This window comes from Perca fluviatilis, chromosome 8 (genome assembly GCF_010015445.1).
Source record: "Perca fluviatilis chromosome 8, GENO_Pfluv_1.0, whole genome shotgun sequence".
NCBI lineage: Eukaryota > Metazoa > Chordata > Actinopteri > Perciformes > Percidae > Perca > Perca fluviatilis.
In genome coordinates, this window is record NC_053119.1 from 20,043,050 (window position 1) to 20,060,873 (window position 17,824).

At 39.2% G+C, this 17,824-nt stretch overlaps 1 protein-coding gene across 2 annotated transcripts in view; it reads right to left on the minus strand.

Moving 5' to 3' along the window:
• LOC120564329 (tumor protein p53-inducible protein 11-like) overlaps window positions 1-16,074 on the minus strand; it is a 42,955-nt gene extending 26,881 nt beyond the window's left edge. The window contains exons 1-2 of one of the 2 annotated variants that reach the window (XM_039809180.1): window positions 15,932-16,073; window positions 9,705-9,828 (exon numbers count right to left, since the gene is read on the minus strand). The gene's annotated coding sequence lies outside the window, so the exon portion shown is untranslated. Of the gene's footprint in view, window positions 1-9,704; window positions 9,829-15,931 lie in introns of both variants that reach the window. The other variant, XM_039809181.1, reaches the window with a different exon arrangement.
• Window positions 16,075-17,824: the final 1,750 nt, after the last annotated feature.

The following is a 17,824-nucleotide window of genomic DNA, read 5'->3' on the forward strand; positions in this document are numbered from 1 at the left end:
GGGAATCCAACATTAACATTAACACACTGACAACATTGTATTCAGAATATAATTTTTTTTTAGGACTTTTTAATGTGTGATTGTGTAAAGGTGTTCCCGAGATAGATACCAACCTTTCGTGAACTTGTGAATTTCGCCAGCCGTCTTCTCTCCTTTATGGAGACAGATGCTGTGTGCACGGTGGGAGGAGCTGTGTGTGCGTGTGCGTGCGTGCGTGTGTGTGTGTGTGTGTGTGTGTGTGTGAGCGAGACACAAGTGACAGAGAGACGGAGAAGAGCAGGGAAAGGAAATGCAGCTGAATGAGTTTTAAATTAAAAAATTTTTTTTAAAGAATAACGAAACGCAATGTGCGGCGGCCGGTGTTGATAGTGCAGCGCATCGCCATACATTAGTCTATGTGTGGGAAACACTGCAGATTCTATTCTGGTCCAAACACTGAAATAGAACTCTTTCTGTGAGAAAAAGTGCACAATATTCTGGAATGTAATTGTAAGACATATGATGCTTTTGAGTAAAAAACAAATCCTACAGGAAACACTGTGTATGCCATATTTCTAACTTCCCTGTTTGTATTCTTCTGCTTATCTGATCTCGTTGACCATTGTGCTGAATAACTAGAAAGGTAATGTGATAATCTGCAATTTGTAAAAGTGGAGCAGACATTTTTCTGTGTTCTTAGAGAAACTCACAGGGCAGGGGACAATTACTTTCTCTCCCCGTCAATGAGAATAAAACAGCTTTCTGGCTGCCCACCTCCTGGAGCCCCCCGACTGAACAGACACAGGATGGAAATACCTTTTCTTAATGAATTCTGAAGTAATGCAATACTTAATATGTGAAATACTTCAATATGTGCTACCAAGAACAACTGCTTTTTTTGTGTTAGTCCAAATAAATAAGTGTCTCTTTCACAATAAACAAAACAATGTTAATTGCACAGATGATTCATTCCCAAGGTGTCACACAATATGACTATTTCAAGCCTTCCACTTGTTCCCTCCTTGCACAGCTTGTCTTGCTTGTTGAAGCGCTACCTGGTTGCTAGGCAGCCCTGCTGGATGATGAAGAGGACTCAACCTGCGTCACTAAAGGCTCTATTCACGACGTGGAAGTAATTGCTAGGTAAAGGTCAAAAAGAGATCCTTAAAATATCAAACATGTTGTCATTTATATTGCCATTTATTAACATGTAGTTCATTTCATTAGATTTTTGCATTTTTATCATCTATCCTCTAACTTCCTCTCCCTAACATGTTTAAGAAAGCTTGTCATCTACTGGTAATCATATGCTCATCATTCCACACACAAGCGGTAACGGATACACACACGTCCTCCGGTTTACACAGCAATAAGCACCCTTATATTGCCTATAAAGTTCAAATGAGCCGACAAGAGGGTTCCACAGTTACAGCCAACAACATAAACATTAGTGTGTGTCTGTGCTGGTCAGCATTTCCAGTATTATAATGGCCAGAAGCACACCAAGACCAAGACCAAGATTTGGCATCAATGTGGTCTCGCTCTCTACATGATAAGTGACTGTGTAAACATAACAAACAAAGTGATCTGCATTTACAAAAAAAAAAAAAAAATCCGTAGGTTACATTCCAACATTGTAGCGACAACACAATTTAAACACAGTTTGCAATTTCCAACTCTGATTGTTACTTACTGACTTACTTTTTACTGACTGAATTTAAAGACGTGTGTTCCAAGAGCAACCAGGATTGATGATGTTGCCATTTAATTTGCCGGTTGGCCAGTGTAACAAATCACCTTGTTCTACAGCTCACACTACAGGAGCACTGAAGAAAAGATCAAAAACAAATGGGACAGCAATTATTATGAATGCGTTACCTCCCTTAGTCTTCACAAGCAAGAAAGCCAAGAACGACTTTGGCTGGGTCAACTAAATCGTCTGTGATGTCAATTTTAATGGCTTCAGAGACAGAAGGGTATCAGCTGCTGCAGCAGGTGTGTTGTGCTGCTAATTGCGATTGTCTACTTTGCTCAATGTTTGAAATCGGCTCAACTGAACCACTTCTATATCACTGATCTACTGACTCAGAAGTGGCAGATGCCACAGACCTAATCATGACCAAACCAGTAGCTAGTTATCAGTTGTTGTTGTTAGTGCGGTTTGTTAAGGGTTTGTTAATTTTGGTGCAGATACTGAACCAAAACATTTACATGCCTTAGTTAGGGGGATATTTAAACATGTTTTAATCCTTTTTTCTGTGTTTATTAAATTACACCAAACTGCTCTGTGCATCATTGTTTTATTTGGAACCTTGCCTAAACAAAATATAGTCTTTAGTTAGCAACATAAATCAGGAAATATTTGGAAAGTAAACAAGCCTTAAACCATGTTGACACAGACAGCACACTCTCAAACAGACATAATATTACAGACACAATTTGGTCTGTATCAAGTTTGATACCCAGCCCTCATTATGACTCAAGATAGCTTAATAGGTAGCTTATCGATTGATTACTTACACATTTTACAAATTGTGCAAAAACATATTTAAATGCATGTATTGCCGTATGTCAGGGTTAGAATGTCTTCTCTTATGAGTCCCAACTCTATCAGAGAAAACCCCTCATCTCCGAGCTAATAGCTATCCCTCTGTCTAAAACAAAGAATCTGATTTCAGCAAACTGTCAATGTTTCTGTTACTCAGCTCTGACGCAATGACAGAAACACATCCCCCCCAGAATCAATTCTTCCCATCAGCAAGCAGAGCACCTTCCACAAACAGTGCATTACACACAGCTGCATCCATACCAACGCAGGCACATTCCATTCTTGTTACTATTCAGATTGGTTTGTCCATCATTCTCCCACACTGCAGACAGAGTGCAAATAATAAAGGTTCTTTGTGACAGAAAATCAATACTTGGAACATTGCATATTAGCTCCTCACCAAAACTTCAATCTTCTCTTGTCTGCAGAAAATACAAGGCATTGTTCAAAATAGCAAGCCATTCAACACATGCTTTCGCAGGTAACAGGAGTAGTAGTCTTTGTTGGTGGACAGCAATGTATTCCACTCATTTCCTCTCAGAAGCCATTACATCTCTTCTTGGAAATGTTATGTCCTCGTTCAGGAGGTGGCATGCAGCCCACTTTACAAGTAGGCAGACACGCAAAGTCTTTGTCAGTGGGTACTAGTTTCAACTGGACCAAATCTTGCGCCAGAATATTTTTCCCCAAACAGCTCTTCACAACAACTGTGTGTGTGTGTGTGTGTGTGTGTGTGTGTGTGTGTGTGTGTGTGTGTGTGTGTGTGTGTGTGTGTGTGTGTGTGTGTGTGTGTGTGTGTGTGTGTGTGTGTGTGTGTAAGGCAAGTGTTATGTAGGTAAATCAGACCAAACGCATTCAAGCCATATTAGACTACTAGAAAAAGGTCAGACAGTGTGTCACTTAAATCGTGGCCAGAATGTGCTCATTGGCCCACAGCAGCAATCTGCGATGCCTTGAAGCTAATTGGATCATTTTTCACTTTCAAAGAGGGAAAACAGAAGGCCATGGACAGTGAATAAAACCGCTGCTGAATAATGTGTTTGGGTTCATGTACTTGGTGATTGCTCTGAATATTAACATAGGTAGGCTAAAACTTTTGATATTTCCAACTTACTTCCAGAAAAAGGGTTTCTACCACAGGGCCATTACTGCCAATTTTTGTCACACTCGATATTGTTAACTCGTCCTCACTTATGCCAAACCTGCCTCTTGGTGCGATTACACTGACAAATCTTGCTAATCTGGTTTTTACTGAGCACCACAAATGCCATGAGGGCTCTGCTGAGTTTACACAGAAACAAATGAGGGAATCAACCTTAGCCAGTGGCACATCAGTGCTTGCACAGGATGGCTGATGATCAAGTATGAGGGTTTATATCCAATCGGGGAAAAGGTTGCATACGTCTCCTGGCCCTATTAGCTTCAGTTTATTCCCTCTGTAAGAGCCTGTTTCTGATTGCATGATTTTAATCTATTTAGAAGAAAATTAAACTTTTCAATAGCAAGAAGTTGCTCATTTCTCTGCCTCATTAAAGTCAGAAATCCTGTCAGAACCAGCAATCATCTACCAGCAAACACTATTGAGGCTGGGCAATATAGCTGTAAAAACAACTGTATTAATAAAAATCTGTTTTAAATATTAATTTAAATATGGCAAATTTTAGCAAAATGACAATTGCATGTTCAATGCAATTAATTATCTCCACTGCATTTTATCAAGCAAAAAGTCGCACTAATTTAATTGAACAAACTTCAATAATTTTTAATTATTCTTTTAAATTGTAATTTAAAGCTTATGCACTTTAATAAATCAGTTTGTGAGCTTTTAATTACAAATTAAGAAGAATTGTAAATTTTTTTCAATTTTGTAAAACAACAACATAATATGATCATATCAAGATATACTACAATATTGACTTATTGCCCTGGCCTAAAGATGTAACATGTTAACATGTAACAGACCTGCCATAAAATTGCCAAAAAATAAACATTTATTCAGAACAGCAAGCACATTCTTTATGTAAGAATAACTAATATTGTTTTAACACAAAAATAGTGATGACCATGCAATCCCTATATGAAACAAATACATCATCTCGCCGTAGTGTCATCTGCCGCGCCATGTTGGAAAGGAAGTTGTGCGTCAAAGGTGTAACATTAGGGCAGGAAGAGGATTTTTTTCTAGCAGTGCCAAGCAAAAGGAATTGTGAATCTGACACATCAACAGACATAACATAATAAGTGTGTATGTGTGGGTAAGTGTGAGTGTTATGCAGGGCTTGGTTGGCCTCATGGGAGGCAACATTATATTTTACCTTGGGCGTAAACCATTTTGCACAACAGGGTGCTCGGTTTTCTGTCCTTCAGGATGTGCGATTTATTACTACTTCAATCACTACTTCATGTGTACAATAATAGAGTATGTTTGGAGGATTATAAACTTTAAAAACGAAAAAGAAATAAAGAAAAGTGCATGCAGTAGAGTGCAGATCTCCGCCAGGTGTGTCCATCTCCCCTCTTTCTCACTCAATTGTCCCTCCCTGCTCCTTTAAGGCCAAAACACACCGCTGCCGAACCACACCCATTTTCCATGACAAAGGTGAAAACGTGGCGTGCAACAGACCTTTTATTACGGAAGAAGTTGTTGATCACTGGCCAGTTAAGAGGAGTAAGGCGTCAGCAATCAATAGCGGTATAAAACAGAGCTGTCAAAAATAGGTTTTTCAATAATTGTGAATCACCACACTATGAGAGGTCCTTAAGCATACACGCATATTTGCGCAGAAGCAATATTAGGCTGATGGGTCCAGTAGTATGCGAGTTTAGCTGCAGACAGACACACATGCAGGTTTATTATACACAGCGGAACCCGCTAAAAATTGGCGACAGACTCCTTTTCCCATTGGTGTCTTTTTTATATCGGTTACTTATTAATTCTTTCTTTCAAACTCTGTGTGGACTAATGTGGAATGACGTTAGAGCGCTGAGATGGACGGAATTTGTGGCAGAGGTGCCAAAGAGTCAAAGCATTGCGACGGAAAAGGGAGGAAAATTAGTGTGTCCACCCGGGTGTCATGTTTACATCACTGTGGATCGGAGCTGGAGCCAATAAATACCTGCAACTACTATAGTCATCTGTCCTGGGAATAAATGCTGATAACCTTTCCTACTAAAGACAAAAGCCAGATATTAGGGATTTTTTGTCCAGTGGTAAAGGGGCTTTAATCTTTTCCAGTATGCTCATGTTTTCTTAAGCTTCTTAATTGCAACTACAGAATTTGGACAAGGTATAATACTGCACAAAAGTGTATCCAGGCTGGTTGTCATTCATGACAATGATGAACTTTTCAAAATGAGAGGAAGAATAATCAATTTATTAGTGAAGTCCACTGATATGGTTTCTTGGAAGGAAACCTGCATACTCTGCGATGGGCACCGTTTGGATCGGCACAAGGTAGAGTACTTGCTCTGGCCCTTGCTCTAGATGAAGGGAAGGCTGACAAGTGATGCATTTTCTTTTTAAATAAGTGCTGTGCTGTGGATCTAATTCATGCCGATGGAAGCACGGTTCCTGTGGATTTCAAAAGATAACTGATAAATATTTAAAGAAACTTTAAAGTTTTAAATTGAGAACGGAATTTGGTCCCATCCGCCAGTCAACCTAGGGAAAACACTGGTATTTGTCCCACCCCTCCTCCACTGCAAATGGATAGCTGAATGGCTTTGAGTTGTAAATGCTTTGGAATGGGAGCGCCGCATATTAACACAATGCTACAAACACCAGCAAACAAGGCGTCTGTGCTGAGCGCTGCAGGTTTGGAGTTTGTTTTTTGGTCACAGACAGTGGAAGAATGTTCAACTTTGAAATCACTGTCACTGCGCTCCCTGCACTCACTTTTGCCAAAGTTGAACATTTGAATATGCAGTGCTCTCATTACAAAGCATTAAAAACATATAGTGGACTAGTGGAAAAATACTTTGGACACACAATGCTACCAGGTAGAGTGCACTCAGTGCACCGTGGATGATCTAGAGATAACGTGCAGATGTTTTTTCCCCATCGACCAATCATTTGGTTGAAGAGTAGGTAGAATATCAGTTGACCAAGATTTTTGTTGAATACAGCCCTTTTTTTTCCTTTTCTTTTTTAACCTTTATTGATCCAAGTAAGTGGATTGAGAACAATTTCTCATTTGCAACGACGACCTCTCACATTCACACAGTTACACATTCATACCTGGATGCTGCCCAGTACAAACACAGTCTGATCTGCTGGCCACTGAGCCCTAATGACACACGACTAGGCACCACTGGCTGAAAGAGCACTGGTAACCAGTCCGGCCAGTTACATGTATATTGGTGCTGTTCCATTTTGAGTGCATAAAAGGTACCAGACATATAATAAAAAACTTGGATGAAAACTATTTGTGAAACTGCATCATAGGATTGAGATTCCAACCCTTATCTACACCATCACAACAGGAAAAGACACATTGTTGAACGAAGGTCGGGCCAAGTTGGACCAGGGACATCTATTCTGCTGACAAACACAGCTGCTACTGAATGTATCTTTCAACCATATTTGACAGTTTACACAAACTTCTGGTTTTGTTTTGGTCTTCTTTGCATGCCTCATGTCTTAGAAAAAGCTATAAATAGCAATCCAGTTATTCGATTGACTTGGGAACCATTTCGATAATAGGTTAATGGTTGTGCCATGTTTTCAGGCTATAATGCCAAAGATTCTCCTGATTTATAGCTTGTCATTTTTTAATATAAGCCCTATTCGCACAGGACTAGTATTACCAGAGGACCTCTTGTGGTTTAGAAATTACCCCCACACATCTGTGTTTCATGTGGCGCATTCACACAGATAACGGAAGTCTGTATTTTACTCAAATTTACAGACATTATCCCCCGGATATGATGTAAAAACTTTTCATTTATAATTGACAACGCAGCCAATTAGACCCCAAATCACAGAGATGCCGATTCGCACATGGCTAATATTATCACACAAACTCTGTGTTTGAAGAAATATGGTAGGTAACGTTTCGGTGGAATTTCTACTAGACAAATTACAGACATGGCAGATTCACACGGGATTAAAATCACAGACGACCTCTGTTATTATTATAAATTACTAGAGGTCTCCAGGTAACACTAGTCCCGTGCGAATAGGGTTTAGAATGGCAAATTGATTATATTTGGGTTTTGGACTGTTGGACAGCCAAAAGACGCAATGTGAATATGTCAACTTCGGCTCTGGAAAAATGGCGTAAGACATTTTTCACTATTTTCTAACTTTAACTAGACCAAATGATTATTCGAAAAAAAAAAAATCAACATATTCATTGAAAATAATTAGTCGCAGCTCTATATTACTTAAAGGAGAATTCTGGTGAATTTCAACACATAGCTCTGTTGTTTGTAAATTTGGAGTGCTGTCAGTAGCGAGAAAAAACAAAAACAATCAGTGTTGCCTACACCATGTTATCCTCCTGCTAGCGTTAGCACCCAGCAGACTGAAACAGGGCAAATTGTATGTCATTCCAAGTGCCTGCCCATGTGAAGCGATTCCTTCCGAGTGAACACAGTGAATCTGACTGCAGTAGATGTGAAAGAAATGCATAAAGTTTTGCTAATTCAGCTCTGTTTAGTTCCGGTGTTGAGACGGCAGTAAGACAGTGCTTAGGAACTGTACACCGAAAAGAGAAACAACAAAAACATTTATTAATTTAATTATTAAATAAGGTAGTGTCTCCAAACTTACTTCAATTATAACTTGTCTCCTGCTAGTTGTACTACAGCACTTACTTTAAAAGAAATAAGCATATGCCTATTTTTGAAAATATTTTTGTATCTCTTTTCAGTATTGTAGTTTGTAGACGGTCCCGAAGCACTGTCTTGCAGTATTAACACCGGAACTAAACAGAGCTGAATTAGCACAACTTTTATGCATTTCTTTCACATCTACTGCAGTCAGATTCACTGTGTTCACTCGGAAGGAATCACTTCACATGGGTAGGCACTTTTTAATGACATTTCGAACATGTTAAGAGGCTGAAAGCACGTTTAAAACTTGCCCGGTTTCAGTCTCCTGGGTGCTAACGCTAGCAGGAGGATAACACGGTGTATGCAGCACTGATTGTTTTCGTTTTTCTCGCTACTGACAGCATTCCAAATTTACAGAGCTACGTGTTGAAATCGACCAGAATTCTACCCAAATCCGTAGTTTTCTATTACAATTACAGCAAAAATACTTAAAGCTATAGTGCGTAGTTTCTGTCTCCCCCATGAGGAATTCTAAGTAATGACAACAACACTGTCAGCGATTCCACATGACACAAGCCTTCCATAATCGCGCACCACCCCCACACCTGCTCCACACAGTTGCTTGTAGCCAAGGAGGTCACGGAGGATTAAAAAAATATGATGGAGTTTCTAAACATAGCCACACTGAGAAATACAGAGAAAGTTTTGTGACGCTGATAGTCTTAATTAGCTTTGTATCAACTCATTTGGCAATGGCTTAAATGTAAGGGATGTTCATTAATATAAAAAAGTTACACACTAAAGCTTCAAGTGACGCAACCTCTAGATGAACCTGGCACATTAAGTGATCAATAATGCAGACAGTACACTAGCAACAGTTGTCAGTTAAGTGATGAACTGCTGCTGGAATCAGTGAGTGAATGAAAAGACGTCTGTAGGATAAAGATTAAGCAACCTGCATAGGGATGGCTCTGAGGAGATAAGTTGAACCTATGGATAGATAAAGCTGCCGCCTCAACTCTTGACATTTAGCAGCTTTCTTTTATCATACTGTAACAGTTGAGTCCTTCCAATAAAAGGTTGATGTACGAGTGCTGCTGAGGAGAACTGAGAGGTGACTTTGTCCAAATGCCAAGGGGGAAGTGTAAAAACCATATTAAAAAAAATCAAAGCGCATGCACACATAAGCAGCCAAAACAATCACAATGCTCCACTGTGAGCATGAATACATACATACAGACTCCAAACAACCAGTCTCAGTAGCATAGCTATCTGGACAGCTGACCAGCACAGCCTGGTATAGTCCTCATTTTGGGTGACTGCAGGCCATTTGCCACAGACATACCAATTACTAAACAATTATAAATCAGTGAAGTGAACCAAAAACAAAACTTTTACTTACTGAATACAGATACTATTAGATGTGGAGTTCGTCCTTTGCCCCTAACCCAGTTGAAGAAGATGATGCTGTTGCTGCTGCTGCCACTGCTCCGCTCTTCCAAATGTCCTCTAAAAAGGTCCTATACCTGTCAATTGTAAATTATAGCATGTTTTAACATAAAAAGGTATCTTCTTTTTTATTTAAAATGTCTTTAGCAAGTTACAAAGACCAATGTATTCCCATAAATGCCACATAATTATTTTTTAGCAAACAAAAGAAGATGCAAGCAAGTCAAACAGAATATAGCACCATGTTGTACCACTCACAATATAAAGTAAAGAGATTATCAAAGATAATAAATCCAAAATAAGATTTGTATTTTATGCAGACAGCTGGAAACATCTGAGGTATATGGCTTGCCAAATACGTAAGATTGTCCACAGTGTTTTGACACCACTCAACAACAGAATTGCTTTTCTGTTTTCCCTGGATGTAATCAATGAGTTGGGTAGCCTATCGCCGCCATAAAATGGCAAAGTCTGAAAAGCAACATATGGTCTTAGCTTCTCTAATCATGTCCACTGGAAATAAGAGGCACATCTGCTGTAGTCTCATTATTAAAGCCTGTGGCAAACCCACTGTCACACCAGGCAGTAGGAAATTAAAAGCAAAGATGCCAGGGAGAAAGCCATGCATGTTGGCAGAAATATATTGCTGGTGCACATTAGTCCCTAGAGACAGACCAGAAGTCAGTGCAGAAAGATGAAACTAAATATAGCTAACCACCATTTTGCTGAAGTAAATCATGTTTGTTGCTTTTTTAAGAATACATCTAAAAAGAAAAGAAAAAAAAAAGCACAACCTTCCAGTTTTCTCTGAGTATCATAAATATGGTAATAAAAAACAAAGTCTTGAGGCAAATATCCTTTACAGCCAATGTTTAGAGAGAAATCACATTGTGCTACTGTATGTGATCTGTCTGCCTAAGTCAGTATAAATACTACCCTCACACACTTAATGGCCTGCAGATGTACATCTACATTTATAAACTAAAAATGACTATTTGAATTCTAATACAGTTTGTTGTGTAATTAGTGGACTGTTTTGTGAACAGAAGAATTTATTAATCACTGAGGGGTTAAAATAAGAAAGGGGTTACCATCTGCTTTGGCTACCCAGCATGCAGCATGCCAAGAGTGTGTGAAGGACCTGTGGGACTGCCCAGGGCTCCCTCAGTCCTTCTACACAAAAAATACACAGACACAAAACAATCTCCAAGGATAGTTTTACAGCCCAGCTCCATTGAGACCAGGTTAACTCTTTGGTCTGGTGGAGTGCCCTGGGACACGACACGTGTTTCATTTTAATGCTTATAACTTTGTTTCTAAAGCTTAAAAAAAAAAAAAAAAAGACATAAGGATGTTTTATTTGCAATTTATGTTGCTACTCTGGTTTCTGGTCTCTTTCTTTTTCTTTGTAAATAATGTGTCTTGTCATCACATCACTTTTTTTTTTAAATCATTCAAAACTTGCATAAGAAATTATTATTTTTCTCTCGGTTTTGTGGTAAATAGTTATATTTCCACCAACAGTAACTCTGCAGTGATTAGGGATGCACTCAAATGAAAATTCTTGGCCAAAGCAGAATCAAATGAAAAACTTGTCTGAATGCGGATTTTCACATTTCTTTCCATTTATTTTGCCAATTTTTCACCACTGCATTGATGAAATAGTCAAAATGTGCTTTTTACTATTTTACCTTGATTTTCAAAGAAAAAAATCAATTACAAAACTAAAATTTTAAAATATTTAACGCTGAACATTTTTTTAACATTCCAGAACATATTATTCAAACAAAGCACATTATGACTTAAAATAAATAAATTAGTAAAGTACAAATATTTTTTTTTGGACATCTTTGAGCCCCTCTTCTTGAATAGCCTATAGTAGGCCTTTAACTGAAAGAATGTAACTGAAAGAATGTAAAGTACTCTGTACGCCTACAACAAAAAGTGCATTGAAAAGAGTGCAAAAAAGTGGATGGACCCAAAACAAATGAATAATCATCCTAGACAAAAGCCTACTTAGCCTACTTCTTCAGGAAAAGTAGCAGGTTCTTCCTTATGAAAAGTAGCTTCTCTGCTTTCTCACATGAAAGTCGGTTCCTCCTTACGAGAGTAGCGTAGTGAGAGTGAGAATGGCAGGTGCGTTGACTGAGACTGATGACGTCAGTGTCATGTAAGCAGAGCGAGTGGTAACTGTGTGGAGTGCCGTAACTATTTCTACTCGTGCGTGGTGCTCGCGACACTAGTTGCAGTCTTCTCCTGAACAGAGGGGTCGCAACTGAGGAAAGGCTACCGACTGCTATTTCTACGGACTAGAAGAAGAAGAAAGTGGTCACGCACTTTAAATCCTGGCGCGCCAGCAAGATCTATGTCATGTTGACGTCACACTGGCGCGCGGCAGGTCGGCTGCGGCGACTGTAAAAAGGCCCTTAGCGTACCAGTGCTGCTGTGTGAGGGGAAAAGCGAGAGGAAAGAGAGATAGCTAAGAAGGTGTAAAGTGAGTTAAAGGTGAACAATAAAACAATGAGATTCTCAAGACACGGTGGCTTCATCTGTTGTCGATACTACTGCTTCCCGACTACGGTCTGGGAACCGGAACCAGGAAAGATGTATCACTCTTCTCATCGATGACATGAGAGGCAGCGCTAAACAGTCTCGCTGCCAGTGCTTGAGCATGGAACAGACAAGTACCTAGGATCGGAATCGTTAAATATTGCTGTTTTTTGACAGTGCTTCCACACTGCCTACATGTTTGCTGCATTTATAAAGCGCGCGTGCCTCTAAGCTGGTTGCTATTTGATCGTGTCATCACTCACTCACTATTCCCTACAGTGTTTATTAAAAAAAAATAAAAAAAAATAGTGAACTATATGGGGAATGACCAAACAAGTTCTTCTGCTTCTTCCTCTCCTCTGGGAAAACATGATAGGCATTTCATAGTGAACTATATAGTGAATGAAATTAACTGCTGAGAATTCGAACACCACTACAAAAAGGTAAACGCACTATATAGTGCAATATTTCCGTGACGGGGAACGGTTTCGAACACACCTAATTTGTACCACCTCTAGGTGACACAGAGAGCCGGGCTGAGAGCCATTAGTGAGAAAAACTTGCAACAAAAGAAAAGGTTTTAAAAAGGTTGGCTGAGGGGACAATGTCGTGCAGTCACAACAATCGCTCGTGGAAAAAGAAAACAGTCTAAAAGGTCATCATCAGGCCAGATCTGACCCATTTACCAGAGCCACTACTGCATTCAGTAAGTAGAGTGTCACAATGTTAACAGTGAGTATCTAATTGCTTTTGTTAAAAAGATAAACCTCTGCTACCTCGGTCATATTTTCTGGTTTTGCCCCATGCTCAGGAGTTTAACATATGAAGCTCAGCGTAAATTCTTAAAGGAAGACTTGATATACTTTTTCCATCACTCATAACGATCAGCTGTTTCATGGTACGCCACTTGTCAGTAGTAATCAGAGCAGCTGCGTCGTTGTTAGTTAAACCAATCAGGGTCGGCCATTTGTCACGAGCCTATCACAGCTTGATATCCTGCTTTAAATCTGCTCTCTCTTCCGCGGTTGGCAGTTGTCGTTTCAGGAAATTGAGTGCGTCCCGCCTCCTCCCCTTCTGCCACCGGTGGTCACGCCCTCGGACCTGGGTTCATCTGCGCTTGGCTGTCGATGGTTCCTCTGCTCACTCGCCACCACCAGTGTCCGGACTCCATCGGGGGATATGTTTGGGTTTCCTTAAACCCTTTAGGACATTTGGGTTCGATGGAGTCCAATCTCCAGAGACTTGTACATTTACATGTTTGTCAGTACAATAAATATGTTCATAATTGCAAGGAAGTCTTTCCTGATTGAAATACAGCAGGCAGCTAATCCCTGACAGTCTCTTTGTCATATCGGGTTGCTCCCTCCCCCCACTCGCATTTCAACAAGCCCTCATGTTTGGTATGGTCATAGCAAAAAGAGTCATGCTGAGAGAGTGGAAAATCTGTTTATCCTGCTTGCTTAAAAAACATGGCTAAATGACATGGTTTCTTGCCTATACCTTAAAGAAATTTAACAGCTCTTAGAGGGCTATGCCTATACTCATAGAATCTGGAGTTACAATACGTAACTATCGGTATTCTCTCAAATGCCAAACCTACGTTTCTTAAGATCTGGGGGGCCTTTATTGAACATATTAGGAGAGAGAGATATCAACCTGGGAACTAAGTGTATTAGACTGTATTGTACTGTACTGTATATTTAATTTTCACTGCATTATGTTTTACTCTGCCAGGATTTTTAGTTTTCCAGTCTTCATCTTGGGCTGCCCTCCACCTCACTTGGTCTTGGCTCTATGGACTACATTTCTGACTCTCAATCCACTTGTGGACATTTCAGTAATTTTACAGATATGTGCATACGTGCATTTCTTCTGTGAACTGTTTTTTGTTTTATTCCGTCATGTCTGATTGTTTTGTGTTGTAAAAAGGAAAAATGTCATAAATAAAATCTAAAAAAAGAAATAAAGAACAGAGATGCTGTTGAACTGTTACCTCACGCAGCCGCATTGCTGATGGCTACATCAGCACAGACACAGTAAGTAACATTCAACAGACTTCCACTGCTGCCCACTCCACATTGATTTTATTCATTTTCCACAAAGCTGAACTTTGTCACAATGGGCACAAAGAACAGAGAAGGAAGCCCTGTTTCATTTTTCCTATTTCCTCAGCCAATTAGAATCCCCTGCCCGCCCACAGAGCCAGGATAACATGTTGATTCTTGATCATAAGGCAATTAGAGAAAAACAGTGCGACTGCTGATGGGAATAAGACTTTAGGCTTGATTCATGGAAAAGACAAACCAAATAAGCAAGTTAAAAGATTGCATGCCGGATAATATCACTCATCTGTCAAACATCACGTTTTTTTTTGTTTTGTTTTTAGATAAAAGGAATTAAATAGCCACCATGTCACATCCCGCATGTTATGGGCTTCTGCTCCAAGCCAGTATCTTGGGTTCGATTTTGTTGTGTGTTTAAATGCCTGACGCATTACAAAGGTGGGCATTAAGCAGCTGTGTCATTTTGAAGGAAAAATACAACTGTTCATTATGTGTCCTTCCTTCTACAACACTTAAATTCAGTAGTTGGAGGTTTGAAAATAAATTAAGCTTATATTTCAGTCATCCAATGAAGAATCATAATAGGGAATAGGATTGAGACTTTCCCTGCAGACTGCTCAACAGAAAGATATAGCTCCATTCACAACACTGACGACATGACAGTGCTGCAGCATTGCTGAACTGCACAGGACATGTCTTGACACACCAAACACAAACCTGAACAGTTAGGTGTTAAGCAAACTTTTACACTGAATGATCTATGTCTCCCAAGAAAGAAGAGCAGTTCATTGCCTTTGCAGCCAGTCTCATTTGATCATGCACTTAATCTCAATTACAATTTCAGGAGGAAAGTCTATGAACTGCAGACGCAAACTCTTTTCATTTGTATAAACATTACAGCACACTACTGTGTATGTCTCCCCCTTCCTTGTAATAGACACAGCTGTATATTGGCTTTTCTTCATGAAATAATTTAAATGCTGTTCCAATTGGACAATTTCTATCACTGAAATGCGCAGACATCTTGGCTCTCACTGCACTTCGACATCGGTTAATCCACTTTCACCTTTTAAGCGGTCTGCCACCTCCTTTTGAAAACTTATTCAACGTGTTAACCTATTTTCTATTAAACATAGAAACTAGAATGCATTAATGAAATAATTAAAAATGACAAAGCTCAGCTCTGTCATTTTGAATAATCAGGGTAACGTTAGTTAGTTAACGTTATTTATATAACGTTATTTGGCTGCTAATAACTAACAGAATTGATGATAGGGTGTAGCAGCTCAGCTGTTAATACATGAAGCTAAACGATATAAAAAAAAAACAGTAGATAAGCGGTTTCCCTCACGTTACATGATGTTGATACGAAGGTTAAAAAAAAAAAAAAAAAAGGCTTATTTGACACCACGCTCAACGACGCTTCCCCAGCTTTTGTAATGTTAACGTTACCAAAAAATCACATAATTGAAAGAACAAAACATAGCTTGAAGCATGTTAAAGTAAAATTGTAGTTCGTGTGACAACAGGAAAGATATTAAAAGCACAGAATATGTGTGTAACTTACAGCGGGAAGCGGAGGGGTCTCCAGATTTTGCTTCAGAGAGTAACGTTAGCCGTTGTTGCAGTGAGGAAGCAGTTTAGATAGTGTGCAGGCTCATCACAGCCTGATCACAGCGCTCCGTGCTTTCACAAACCCCGGAGCAGCAAACAATCCACAGGAGCTGGATATTACCGTAATAACCTGCGCTCACACCAAAGCGCACATTTGGATTCTCTCTACCGTAATACATGAACTAGCAGTAGACCGGAAAGGTGGTCTACAGTGAAATGCCAGTTTCAAAACAAAAATGCCTAGATTCACAGGCAGTTATGGAAGAACTCAAATATTTTAATTAAATAAAAGTAGCAATACCACAGGGAAAGTACAGCATCAAAATATACTTAAAGTACCAAAAGTACTCATGAATGGCCCATTTCAGAATAATTTAGGCTATATATCACTGGATTGTAATCATTGATGAATGAATGTGTACATCACAATTATGTTGCAACTGGTAAATGGGGGGCTATTTCTACTACTTTATATTCAGCCGGGTAGCTTTATCCATAATAGTAGTAGGTCTACCTCATAAAATATTTGTAAAATTTATATTTTGCATTAATAATCTGAATCTGCATCTGTGCACCTTGTACCTGGTATTCACAGTAAACACTTGCAGGAACAGTCACCTAAAATACTAACCTGATGCTCCAGGTGGTTTGTGCTGCGTTCCAGAACTCGGAGTTTCCGAGTTTCCGAGTTCCCAGTTGAAAATGTCAACTGGAACGTCCCCTGAAGTCAACTCGAAACGTTTTGTGGGAATCCAGCTGCCGTGCAAGGAAGTAAAATACATGACTAACTAAATGCACTACAATGCAATACAATTAAGGATTATTATGGTTATGGTAAAGATAGGTTAAAGAGTTGCATGTACATCTTTAATTAATCCCTGATTGAAAGAACAGCCCAGCGAGCATGCCAAGTGACCCAAATCAAACACACCCATGATGCATAGGTGAACAGCTGCATGCTGGGTCTAGCTAAACTACTTTATGTTAAAATGCACATGGTGGATTCTCTAGCTGTGACTGCTACTGCTTAGGACCTTCAGTGAGGTGTGCGCAGCTTTTCAGCTGTTTGTGACAATATTCCCTGTCATAGCTGTGACTGCTGGGCCTCATTCTGCTCAAAACCTTTTAAACTTGAGGAGCGCAATGTAGTACAGAGAGGCAGAGTGGACTGGTTATGAAGCATTGAGAATGAACAAGCAGCAAAGTTGAACCTGGAGTAGGACTTTGCGGTGCACAAGATAAATTGACATTCACACAGGTGAGTAGGCCTACAGTAACAAACTGTACCAAACCATGACATACTGTATAGTCTGTCTAAGTATGCTAGCTCCAAATTCAGGAACTGTGTAACTAAATCTATCACCTCTTGTGGTGTAAATGTGTTTCACTTGATGAGTTGCATCTGTAAACTAAAATTGACAACATGTTGCAGTAGAGGATTGTGTTACAAACTGAACTTAAAGGTCCATATATATCAATACTTTTTTATGGCAATACCACATTACTGAAAACTATGAATCATTTACATAAATTAATTTTATTTTAAAAACATACAATAGCCCTAAGGTGTGAAACATCCTGTACTGTTACATACCTGAGTGTATATATTACTGTGCATACCTGTGTAAATTTAGATTCATTACATAGTTATCCATGATCCTAATTTTAGCCATTCCAATGAAGCACCTCAGCATGTATACAGAATATTACGTGTGTGTGTGTGTTTGTGTGTATATGTGTGTAACAAAGACCATACTCTGTATATATACTGTGTGTGTGTGTGTGTGGGGGTATATATATATATATATATATATATATATATATATATATATATATATATATATAT